General features: G+C 36.7%; 2 long non-coding RNA genes across 3 annotated transcripts in view; one reads left to right on the top strand and one right to left on the bottom strand.

Moving 5' to 3' along the window:
• LOC137253901 (uncharacterized) overlaps positions 1 to 13637 on the top strand; it is a 38183-nt gene that overhangs the window by 7944 nt on the left and 16602 nt on the right. The window contains exons 2-3 of one of the 2 annotated variants that reach the window (XR_010953912.1): positions 1245 to 1697; positions 11712 to 13610. This is a non-coding gene — a long non-coding RNA (uncharacterized lncRNA). Of the gene's footprint in view, positions 1 to 1244; positions 1698 to 11711; positions 13611 to 13637 lie in introns of those variants that run through there. The other variant, XR_010953913.1, reaches the window with a different exon arrangement.
• Positions 292 to 2387, bottom strand: LOC137253904 (uncharacterized). Its single transcript, XR_010953916.1, has 3 exons — positions 2267 to 2387; positions 1388 to 1683; positions 292 to 1293 (listed from the first exon to the last, which is right to left on the bottom strand). It is a non-coding gene; the product is annotated as an uncharacterized lncRNA (long non-coding RNA).

Here is a 13637-nt window from a genome sequence, read left to right as displayed (position 1 = left end):
CCAGTTCTAAAGGGGTCGGGTTCAAAATCGGTCGAAATGAGATGGAATACCCATATATAAATTTTCACGGGCAAATTCAACGGTGAAAAAATATTCCTTAAATGAAAAAAATTTTACAATGAATATCACTTTTTTTCAAACTGAATCGCATATCAGCTGAAGTGAAAAATGTTTTCACTTCACCACTTCATAGAACGTGAATTGATGACCCCCAGGCCTCAAAAAAAGGACCAAATTTTAGCTTTATTTTATTATTTTTCAAACAATTCGGTAAATTACTAGAGTGTCGTATTCGTTGTAAAAAGCAAATATTTTGGGATGTTTCCGTGGTTGCCTATATAAAATTTTAATAAAGGAGACACTTGGCTTTAATTCAAACTGTACAAACAAAAATAAAATGTACCTTTAGGTATTACATTTTGACATTTCTAGGATAAGCCTATGTCTTTCACCAACCAAACGTTGTGAACCTAGTTTTGCTTGATTGTAATGAAATAAAATGTATAGCGGAGTTAGGTTTTAGTAAGGAACGGATAAAAAATTTTTGTTGTGGCAAACTCAGTAAATCGTAAATGAAACTAAGCAATTGTGTTAATGCTATTTTTATAGATGCTTACTTTTTCCCGAACAGTTTAAACTTCATACCAGATCCTAGATTCAGTAAGTCTGAGTTTTGAACTCATACTAAAAATCAAGCGTCTTAAAAGTTTCAACTGTGTAATAACTGAACTGGATTACATGTAATTACGTACGAGAAGCTAGTTAACAGTGTTGTGATTGAAACTTATGGAGTTTAACAAACACCTACGGGAATAATTTTACGCAAAACACACGAGTATTTGAGATATACTTTTTTTTTGCTCGACTAGTCACAAAAATATATCACGAAAAGTTTTTGATAACCGATTGAAATATCTAACCACTAAAATAAGTATTTTTTCTGATAAGTCCGTTGTTTCATCAAAAATTAATGACAATGTGTTTGCCCGAACATTCAACACTTCTCTTTTTAATTCCTCGCCTAAATTATCTCCCAGGTGAAACGACATTTGTTTAGGCCAACAGCCCAAACTCAAAACATAAAAGGTCACCCCTCGCACTTTTTCTTATATTGTTAACAGTGCCAGTCAAACTGTTTATGTTAACCATACAAATGAACATCGCTGGAATAAATAAACAGTTTGACTGGCAAGCGGTATTGAACTGTTATACATTTTTTACTTCACTTGTTTTCACACATCAAGGAGAAAGGACGTATCCCGCCGCAGTTTCCAGCTTCAACCAAAAGGTAACCTGCAAATATATATATATATATATATAAATTTTTGTGTTTAATCTTTATCTTCAATAAAGACTATTTGTGATTATTAAAATTCTAATACCAAACTTTTTCTTCTTTTCTACATTAAATCTTGACCGGCACCATCCCTGAGCTGTGGCCCGGCCAAGACATTGGTCCATTCAATCCGTTTTTTCAAAAGCGACCATTTTGCGAACCCACCACAGGGTTTAAATATTATATTGAGCGACGATCATAAGCAACCATTTTGCGAAACAACAACACACAGTGTTTTAAATATTTAATTGCATGTCAATAGCAGCAGCAATACCAACTTAAACAACACAGGAACTGACAATCCATTTGTTTATATATTATTGGATCCACTGCATCAAAAAGCACATCTACAAATATAAAGGTACGTGGTTATTTCAGTGAGCACATTAGTTAATAAATTAAAAATTTGTGAAAGTGAAAAGTGCGCGTGCGATTTGTGAAACAAAAACAAAATTAAATTTGATTTGTACAAATAGCCTTTTTGACCATCAAATATTGCTTGCCGCCGACGGTAAATAATATTTGACACGGCTTAAGGGTCTTCGCTGTTGCATTATTGCACACAAATATTTGTACAAACAGTGTTTGGGAATATTTTAATAGGAAAGTGCAAGTAATTTTTCAAAATTTAATTAATTCAATTCACATTTATATGACTTGCACTTCTCTGTTATTAACAGCCCACAACAACAACACTGCACTGTGTAATTAACCTCACTTTGGGTCTGGTTCATCACAGTTGAATTTGAGAAAAATTTATTTCACAAAAGTCACTCGGTTTTTAATTAAATTCACTTCTTAAAACAAATAAAATATAATTTGAGCGTTTATTTAGTGGACGGAACATTTTTCCTCCAACTTTGCTCAGTTTTTTCACTTGCGTTTGATTTGAATATACTGTGCTACATACATATATACACCCACACGTACATAAATATATTTGAATTTAAGAAAAATTAATTTCACAAAAGTCAGTCGGTTTTTCATTCAATTCACTTTTTAAAACAAAACAATTTAATTTGAGCATTTATTTAGTGGACGGAACAATTTTCCTCCAACCTTGCTCAGTTGTTTCACTTGCGTTTGATTTAAATATATACTGTGCTACATACATATATACACGCACACATACATAAATATATTTGGTTGGCGAGCAATAATTTTTTTTAACACGTATATTTATACGTATATACAGTCCACTGGTTTTTTACTCTGAAAATTATTAAATTTGAGTTTTGTATCAAAATAAATATTTTACATTAGAAATTTACACTCAATTTTTTAGAAGTTATTCAATTTATTGGGGTCCCTTTGTTGGTGGGAAGCCTTGTCTTCTATATTAGCGAATTGGGTAATTCCACAGATTCTGTCTCTGTGTACGTAATTTATTTTAAAAATCAATTCTTTCGGTTTTTTTTAAATTTTCAATATGGAAGCATATAACCGCTTAGTCGACACAATTATTGAGTTCGACATCGAATTTTTAAGCATAGCCACTAGCGAACACTCCAAAAATTCGCTGAAAATTCAGCAGCAGGAGTTGAAATCGATGTGGGAAAAAGCTAAAGAAGCTTTTGATGCGTTATTACAATCCGAAAATATATCTGAGAAGAATGTCACGGCAATTAGAAAGAAAAACAAGTCGTGCTATACTGTTTTTGTGCGGTGTATGACAAAAATAAATGACTTGGCAGAAAAACTTGAGAAGGCAGAGAGAGGAAACGATGCTGCCTTCACGCCACGCAATTTGCATTTAGCACCTTGTGATACTGATATATTCAAAGGTGATTATTTGTCATGCCCAACTTTTCGTGTCATGTTCACGGCCATTTATATTCTAAATAAAAGCCTGTCGCCAGTACAAAAATTATATTATCTCATACAAAAAACCCAAGGTGAAGCCAGAGAAATCGCTAAGAAATGCGAATTGACGAATGATGGTTTTGATATAGCTTGGAAAAATTTGTGCGACAGGTATGAAAATAAAAGAATATTAGTCAACACTCAATTAAAGATTCTTTTCAACCTTCAATCAGTCGAAACTGAATGCGGTAATTCAATAAAAAGATTACAAAGGGACATAAATAATTGCATATCCTCGTTAGTAAGTCATCATATTGACATATCTAATTGAGATCCAATTATTACATACTTATGTTCAACTAAGCTTCCTGATGTGACCCTTTCGCTATGGGAACAGTCCGTAGAAAACAAGACAGAAACTTCCAAGTGGGCGGATATGGACCGATTTCTGACAAATCGTTTTCAAACGTTAGAATCAGTCTCAGTTTTAAGAGGTACAAAGAGTACAAAACCTCAAAAGGTACAAACCTCAAAGCAGGCCTCTGAACATCCCCCAAAGAAACTTGGCGCTTTCCAAGCAAGTGTAGCTAAAGGCACTTGTAAAATGTGTCAAAGCAATGATCACAAAATTTATGCGTGTTCAAACTTCAAAAATTTGAACACGAATGAAAGACTTGCCTTCATAAAAAGAAATCACGTCTGCCTAAACTGTCTGTCATCGGGGCATTCAGTGTCAAAATGCACAAGTGCGCACAATTGCAGCAACTGCCATTTAAGCCATAATACCCTTCTGCATTTACAGACAAGTAAGGCAAAACCTACACAGGCAAATAATTCTGCAGATTTATCGGATGAGCAACCGTGCACTTCAAAGCAAGCTCAATCTAAAAACGAATCTGCAAAACAAAAAAAGCAGAAAGATAAAACTACTGTAAAATCTAATTTTATTAATACCAGTAAAGGGGTTTTACTAGGCACAGCTCGCGTCACCATTCATTATAATGGTACAGATTTTTCGGCCAAAGCTCTCATAGATTCGGGATCCGAATGCTCTTTTATCACTGAAAGACTCAGACGAAGAATCAACCTGCCAACTCGAAAGATGCATGCTCAAGTTTCGGGCATCAATAATTCAGTTTCTGCGCAGGTAAAAGAGGCATGCGCCATTCAGTTGCGGTCCCCAGTTGACCCACTAATTTCTATTGACGCTTTAGTTCTAGTTCTACCCCATTTCTTCGTGAATGAGCCAGTTGATCTTGTTCTGGGCGGGGATATTTATCCGCAAATCATATTAGACGGTATCAAAAAAAAATATTCTTAGCACTCTTTTAGCTCAAGAAACTTTCTTTGGTTGGATACTGACTGGTCGTGCTGATGCAGCCAGTCCAACCAATCATAATCGGGTATCCTTTTACAATGAAGTGGCTTTAGACAAGCAGCTAAGGTCATTTTGGGAGCTCGAAGACACGCCGAAAACTAAAGCCCCACATTAGAAGATACATTTTGTGAGGAATTGTATCAACGTACAACGCAGCGGAATTCTGACGGAAGATACATTGTGTCGCTTCCGTTCAGGTCAGAATTCCCAGGAGAGATAAATCTAGGTCCATCATTAAGAATAGCGTGCTCTCAATTCTATAAAAATGAAACCCGACTTAGAAAAAATCTCGATTTACAGAAGGAGTACAATAGAGTCATACTAGAATACGAGACTATGGGGCATATGTCAAAATTAGATTCAATTCAATCGGCCAATGCGGTCGATAATTACTATTTACTACATCATGCAGTAATAAAAGAAGAAAGCATCTCTACCAAAGTTAGAGTTGTTTTCAATGCTTCATCACGCTCTTCGAATGGTATCAGCCTGAACGATGTTCTTCTTCCTGGTCCTGTGCTTCAGGCTGATCTACCAACATTAATTCTTCGCTGGCGACTTTTCAGATACGTTTTCAATAGCGATATTGAGAAGATGTATAGGCAAATCCTAGTAGATCATAATCATACAAGATACCAAAGAATAGTTTTCCGCTCAAGTCCAGATGATCAAATCAGTCTGTATGAGCTCAAAACAGTGACATTTGGTTTCAATTGTGCTCCTTATCTAGCAATAAGGACTTTACTTAAACTGGCTGATGATTCCGAAAAATCTCATCCAATCGGTTCAAATATCCTACGAAAAAATATGTATGTCGACGACGTTCTTTCGGGAGGGCATACTATTGCATCTGCGATCAGAGCAAGAGATGAAATTTCCAGGGTTTTAATTTATTTTAATTTATTTATTTATTTACGATCTTGAAGATCTATATAATTTAATAAGGTACAAAGTATTTTTAATGTTTACATATTTGTTTCAATTCATTGAATTTCTTTGACTTCAACTATATAATAATCTATAAAATAATTTACTAAAAAAATTTAACTACTTTACAGGTAGCGCTTTACAGTAGCTGTATAATAACTTTCTGAATTTTTTGGTATTATTACAGTTTTTAATATCAATTGGCAGAGCATTATATTCTCTAATTCCTTCGTAGTATATACTTTTTTTATCGAATTCGGATCTCTCTACCGGCAAGTAAAAGTTGTTATTGTGTCTTGTTTGATAGCTATGGACCTCTCTGTTTAGTCTGACACGTTCACTTAGGTAATTCGGCAAGTTTCCCAATATTTGCTATTTTTAGCGACACATCATCTTGAGTCACTCTAGACCCCATTATCATCCATTTTGTCTTTTCTATGTTTATTTTAAGCATGTTTTGGCACAACCACTTATATATTGCCTGTAGGTCAGATTGTATTTTTGAGGCTGCCTCATCAATTGTGTTACCGCTTATAGTCAAAAGTGCATCATCAGCGAATAACCTTATTTTGCAGTATTTGATACAGTTTTTAATATCATTTATGTAAATTATAAAAAGAATTTCTGCAAGCACCGATCCCTGTGGCAATCCTATTTCAATGTCCACTTCGGGGGAAATCTTATTTCTTATTACAGCTTTCTGCTTTCTTCCACTAAGGTAACTTTTGAACCAGTTAAGCGCCATGTTTCTATTGCCAATTTTATACAGTTTTCTTATAAGAATATCTCTGTCTACTGTTTCGAAAGCTCTTTTTAGGTCGAGGAAAACTGAAATTGTAAATTGTTTCTTCGTTCTACTTTCGTTCCATTCTGCAATTACCAGGTTAAGTGCAGTTTCACACGAGTGTTTTGATCTAACCCCGACTGCTCCTTTATAATAATTTCGTATTTATTTAAGTAATCCAGCAATTGGTTCTTAACTACAGTTTCTATTATTTTCTCATCGCTAGGTTAGGTATTTATAGGTCGTATCTCCTCTGGTTTAATGGTTCCCTTTACTTTTTCCACAGGTACAATTACTGAGGTCTTCCAGCAGTCTGGAAATACACCAAATTGGAAACTTTCATTAATTACACATGTATAGGTATATCCTAAGTACTCCATGCTGTCTTTCAATACACCTTCCGTTACTAATTTTTTTCTTCCGTACTTGTTTTTTAATTTCGTTGTAACTCTCATAATTTCTTCAACATCTATTTCCTTCAATTTAAACAAGCTTCTGCTTATCTCCATTTGATTTCCACCTGCTTCGAAGATTTCAATGCTATCTCTGATTCCGATTATGCTCTCATTAAAGTAACGGTTTAATTCAGTTGCTATTTCATAATCATCTTCAATAAGAGCACCATTTATAGAAATTTTTTGAATTTGTGCTACCTCCCTACTCAAATTTATGGCGTCTTTTAGACATTTCCACATTAACTTTTGGTTATTAGTATTTCTTGAGATTTTGTTTTCCATAAATGTTTTCTTTTTTATTTTAACTGCTTTTTTGTAATATCGTTTTATTGTAATATAGTTATCCCAATTATTGGTTCTCTCTGCTATTTTAAATTGTTCATACTTCAGCTTATTCAACTCTGTTAGTTCATGGTCGTACCATTTATTAATCAATTTAACTTGAACTCGCTTTTTATATATTAAAGTGGCCATTATGTCATTAAGGACGTTGTTTATTCTTTGGACCTTTAGGCTAACTTCGCAGTTGTTTAGTTCAGCTAAGTTGTAAGTTCTAAGGAGATTTACTAAGTGGTCTTTTGCATAGTTATTCCAACACACGCGGTTTTCATAGATTCTCATTTGGTACTTCTTTTGAATTAGTAGTTTGAATGAAATAGTTTCATGATCCGATATTTTATGCGAATCCAAATTCAATACTTCAACTTCAGTTTTGTTACTAAAGAGTAGATCTATTCTCGTTTGCGTTGTTTCTGTTATTCTTGTATTAAAATTAATTAATTGATACATTGCTAGTGATTCGAATGTCCTAATTAGCTGTCTCGAGTATGTTGTGTGTGTAAAATATTGCAGCGTTTTCCCAAAGCTCATCTACTGAGCGAAGATTTCTTAGAATTTGAAGATTCAAGTAGTGCAAAGGCGCTCGGTATTAGGTGGAATGCTCATTCCGATCAGTTTTACTTCATAGCAAACCCTATAGAAGAAAACACCAAGCCCACAAAAAGAGCGATACTATCTACTATCGCAAAACTCTTTGACCCATTAGGGTGGCTAGCTCCAACAATTATCGTGGCAAAAATGATCATGCAAAATATCTGGTTAGAGGGTACTGGCTGGGATGAAACCGTTTCGTCTTCAACATTGGACAGGTGGAAAAATTTTACCAATACATACAAGGAGATCGACAAAATACGAATACCGTGATGGGTAGCCTTTTCTCCAACAGAAAAGGTCGAAATCCACTGATTCTGCGACGCCTCCGAGAAAGCGTATGGTGCAGCCGTGTATTTGAGAGTGGAAACCAACGACGGCATATTTGTGAATCTGCTTTTGGCAAAAACAAGAGTAGCTCCAGTCAAAACCATCTCACTTCTTCGACTGGAACTTTGCGGTGCTGTATTATTAGCGGAGATAACCGAATCTATCTGCGCTAACCTTGATTTAGGTCAACAAAACATTCACCTGTGGACATATTCGACAATCGTGCTGGCCTGGATACGAAAACCTCCGTGCTCATGGTCAACTTTCGTTGCGCATCGAATTACAAAAATCATCGACAAAGTTGGAAGTTCATCATGGTATCATGTGGATTCAGGTACAAACTAGAGGAATACTAGCCGAGGATTTAGTCAACAATTCTCTGTGGTGGCAGGGTCCTTCTTGGCTCCAAGAAGAGAAGGAAAAGTGGCCAACACAAGATTTGGATTTTAACACGAATATTTAAGAAAAACGCGTACAAGCACATGCAACCGCAATTTCAAGCAATATTAATGATATTCTCGATAGGTTTTCAAATCTTCCTAGGGCTTTAAGAGTTATCTCATATATACTCAGGTTTTTTCATAGAACGCATTCTAAAACGAAAGATTGTAGTCAACATGAATCTTATTTAATTTCCTCAGATGAAATTAAAGCTACAACAACCCGTTTAATAAAACTTGCTCAGAAGCAATATTACGGATCAGAAATTTCAAGTTTGCAATCCAAAACACCAAATGGATCTAAAAGAGAAATACTTTCGCTCACTCCATATCTTGATGAAGACGAAGTAGTGAAAACGGGTGGACGACTTGGTGCATCCAAAGATACTACCGAACCTGAACGCCATCCCATAATACTTCCGTACAATTGTAGGTTTACACGTCTGTATGTTCAGTTTGTCCATGAAATGTCTCTCCATGGTGAAAACCAATTAATGCTGCGTATCATTAGAACTCAATACTGGATTCCAAAAGTTAAAACCATGATACGATCCGTAATTCATAATTGTAAGATCTGCACGATCTTCAAGAAACGATCTCAAAATCAGCTCATGGGTATTCTACCCCAAGAACGCACCACCTTTTCGCGTGCATTTACCAATACAGGGGTAGATTTCGCAGGGCCTTTCGATATTAAGAGTTACAGTGGGCGCGGGTGTCGTACATCAAAGAGTTACGTTTGTCTGTTCGTTTGCTTTTCTACTAAGGCCATACATTTAGAAGCCACTAGTGATTTGAGCACTTCCTCGTTTCTAGCCGCTCTTTCAAGATTCGTAGCTAGACGAGGATGTCCAAGAAACATTTATTTGTACAATGGAACAAATTTTGTCGGTGCATCACGTGCATTAAAAACTGAATTTAAGGAATTTCTTGCCGATGCAAGAAACCAAACCCTATCAAAATATTCCCATCAGGCATTAAACTGGCATTTCATACCAGCAGGAGCTCCACACATGGGAGGACTATGGGAAGCGGGAGTAAAAAGCTTTAAAAGCCACTTCAGAAAAGTGGCCTTAAACAACAAATTTACTTTTGAGGAATTTAACACACTGTTATGTAGAATTGAGTCATGTCTCAATTCTCGTCCTCTTAGCCCCGCTTCAAATGAACCATCTGACCTTGAGCCTCTAACACCAGGACACTTTCTTATTGGAGGACACCTATTAGCACCAGCAGAAATAAGCGTTGATGAAAATACTGCCTCAATAGTCAATCGCTGGCAGAAACTCAAGGCATTACATCAAAACTTCTGCAGAAGATGGAAATAAGAATATCTTTCGGAACTACAGAAACGGATAAAATGGAAGCATCCTAAATCAAATATGCAAGTCGGAGATATGGTGGTTATACGGGAAGACAATCTTCCTCCCAACAAATGGAGATTGGGGCGTGTGATAAGGTTACACTCTGGTTCAGACAACCGGGTGCGCGTTGTGGATATAAGGACTGAAAGGGGGCAAGTAATAAGACCACTTGTCAAACTATTATTACTACCACCATATACCGCGGAAACCGACAACACGACAGACCCTAATATTCAGCAGTAACGCTACAATCGGAGTTACAAAATCTCCACACAAAAAAAAAACTTCTAACCAAAACTAATCAACTTCAACAAAACTCATAGTGGAAACAAAAATATCTTTTTTTGATCCAGCCTAATGTTACATACGTACATGTGCATTATTGCGCACATGGGTGGTAAGATTTACATTTACAAAAGCAACAATATTTTTCTACAATTGATGAACACTTTTTATTATTAAGTTTTCAATTTTTTTATGCGATTTTTACACACTCACTACCAATTGAGGTTATCAGGTAGTCGCCACCGAAAACATGTGCACAGGCATATACACAATGACTATGTGCATTGGACTGCATGGAATCATGAAAGAAAACAAATTTCGGGTCTGCTAAAGCAATCAAAAAAAGTTCGTACATCATGAAATTTCCCTCAAATAAATATTTCTTTTGTTCATTTTGCCTAATGCATTATATATAAGGGTGCTCACATAAACATCATTTTTTATTTTTGTTGCGAAGAAACGAAAAAAGGATAGTACAATGGCAAAGGCAACGTTACTTAAATTAAACAAAATCGCTGCTAATTCCATTGCATACACCCGTTTTTATCGAAATAAAAATAAAAACAAAAATAAAATAAGTAAAAAAAAAAATTACGGAAATAAAATTTTTTCAATTAAGGACACCCTAATATAATGCACGGCACATAGCACAATTCCTTTTTACTTTTCGAAGTAAAAAGTTTAAATACTAAACAAAAAAGTAAAGAACAAAAAATTTTCTGACCACAAAAAAAACAGAGGAGAAATTTCGGGTTGCTCGGTTCACCCTAATGCAACATATTGCAATTAAGTTTTTGCTTTTCGAAGCAAAAACCAGCACAAAAAAAACACTTAAAAGAAAAAAATTTTTTTTTTCTTTCAAAATAAAAAAAAACCACTGCGCACCCTACTACACATGTTGTCACTCCACGATCGCATGATTTTATTGCGAATCGTATCGACATCAAAACACAATTACACACTTTTTCACATGACCTTTCATAGGTCTTTATTATCACATTCTTTTTTTTCCTCTCTTTATAATTTGCAACTTGTATATATATATGTATATGTACATATGTATATTTTGTTTCACTAAACCACGTCACAAACACGAAATAAACACTAAATATTCGCGATTTACATTTTCGCCCGCACGCGCACTATTTCTCTTGCAATTACAATTATATTGCAATCACAAAACCGAAATCACACGCGCCACGTGTTTTTTCGTTTTTCGTTTTCATTAATTAATCCGGAACTGATGTTAGTGAAACATGCAATATATCGATATTGCAAACAATCGATACACTAGTAAGGTAGCATAAGGGTGTTGACACATGAGCAATGATCCGTAGGCTGCATGCATCACATATGGAAAAGCATGACGTAGACATTTATTTTTATAAATGCTGGGATATATATAAATGAGACATTGTTTTAGAAAATCTTTCTGTTAATGTTTGGTTTGGTGTTGTTTTTGTCTTGGGGGTCCGAGGGTATCATTTGCAAAACAAATGAATAACAATTATACTACAATACGATACATCCATAGGGTATTTACATATCGCATGCTTTACCCTGCTTCCACCAACAACCCCTTATAAGGTGAAGTCTACATTCACTTTACCAGAATTGCTCGCCAACCGAAACATGCTCGCTACGTCGACAAAATTAGAACAAATTATTTTCCTTTGCAGAAAAATGACACGCTTCACTACCATCCGTAAAACAGCTGAGGCAAAGGGGTTCTCTTTAGCCTGCCGCCTATGCGAAAAGAAACACCCACTTAAGGTGTGCCCTATCTTCCGCGATAGCACAACGGAAAAAGGTGGTATTTCGTAATTAAACACCGCTATTGCACCAATTGCTTGTCATAGCTGCATAGTGCAGCTCATTGCACACACGAGGGGCGGTGCAAGAAATGCGAGGATGACCACCACACCATGCTGCATATGTTGGAAGTTCGGGACACGACGCGACGGCAACAAAAAACCTGGCATCGCAGGCCACAGAGAACCACCGAGGAAAGCGACACCCTCTCCATCGATGCATCCGAGGTCGAAGCAGAGTCCTCTGGAGCGGAAACGTCCGCTTTCCGTCCGGCGGTCTTAAGTGGAGTGGAATCATCTGCATTCCACCCACCCTCTACGAGCGGATTGGAAATGAAAACTTTCCAACCGCAGAAGAACAGCCAAAAAAGAAGAAATCGACGTAAGCAGCATACACATCATAGTCGAAGAGTGGAATCATCCGCATTCCACCTCCATCCAACTCGTGATTTCCGGGCTGGAACGGTTGTAAACCCTCGTGCACCGCCGCGGTTGATCCAGTGCCTCACGTCGGTTGCGCCCACCGCCGTCGTTAGGGTTGAGTCGGGTGGACGTTTGCAACTGGTGCGAGCTCTTCTCGATCCATGTGCTGCGACGTCTATCATCGCGGAAGATCTCGTCCGCCAACTCCGCCTCGAGGTGACGGTTGTGGGCGATCGGCGTGGGTGCTTTATCAAGCTGCGGGGCAAGCATGGGCAGACGGCAACCGTTACCACCTATGCTGTGGCGTTGCCACAATTCCAGAGGCAAACCCCATTAAATAGCCTCGACGCAACGGTAGCCACGCCGTATGCAAATATCAGGCTCGCAGACCCGCGGTTTTACAACGCCGCCCCAGTCCGATTGGTGCTCGGTGCAGACGTGGTCCCAAGGGTTCTGCTGGGCGCCATACCGGCCGGAACTTTGGAGCCCCTGTTGGCACAGAATACCATCTTTGGCTGGGTGTTGTCTGGCGCCTGCTAAATTGATTTTTTTATGTATACATTCATTGCATTTCATACTATACATACTATACTTTTCTTACACAAAAAACATAATTGAATTTATAGTAAATTTGAATACTTTTTTATATATACAAATATGTTTTGCAAAATGATGAAGTTTAAATACTTTTTATACATATTGTCACGGATATTAGCATCACTAAGTTATCCCATCACTAAGGCGATGCTAAGGCCATGCCAAGAAGTATTTACGTTAATAATCAAATCAAGTATACACATATATAAGGCAGCCCAGAGAGATGTCACACACAGATGCATTTACTTATACGCCTATGTGCGCGCGAGAGACTGTAAACTACAAACATTCACATCAATAATTCAATCTTTATGTATCTACATAAACGAATAAATAATTGCGTATACACATATGTACCATGTACGAATACGAGCATATTTGCATATATCTGAGAAGTTTGAGAGCTACTGGACTAGTAGATTCTGGAAGCGCCTAAAAGATGTATAAAATTGTGCAATTTTAGTTATAACTGAGAAGTTTGAGAGCTCATGGACAATGCTAGTACATTCTGGAAAAATTCGAACGAGGAAACCAAAGGGTATAAAAGGCAACAGATGTAGAGGCGCTGTAATTCAGTTTGAGTTGAGCTATCAATCAGTTTGCTTAAGCACGCGATCTGGCGGCCAGTTCATTTGAGGCGGTAGTTTCATTTGAGTTATCAATCAGTTTGGTTATTAAGCCAGCGAGTAGCAAAGTATAAGTGTTATTGTGAAGTACTTTAATAAAGGCCATTTTTCCATCATTCAATATTGGAGTTATTTATTCAACAGTTTA

The sequence above is a fragment of the Eurosta solidaginis genome, chromosome 5 (assembly GCF_040869045.1).
Source record: "Eurosta solidaginis isolate ZX-2024a chromosome 5, ASM4086904v1, whole genome shotgun sequence".
NCBI lineage: Eukaryota > Metazoa > Arthropoda > Insecta > Diptera > Tephritidae > Eurosta > Eurosta solidaginis.
The sequence above is the reverse complement of the archived record's forward strand: the minus strand, read 5'-3'. Positions and strand labels throughout refer to the sequence as shown.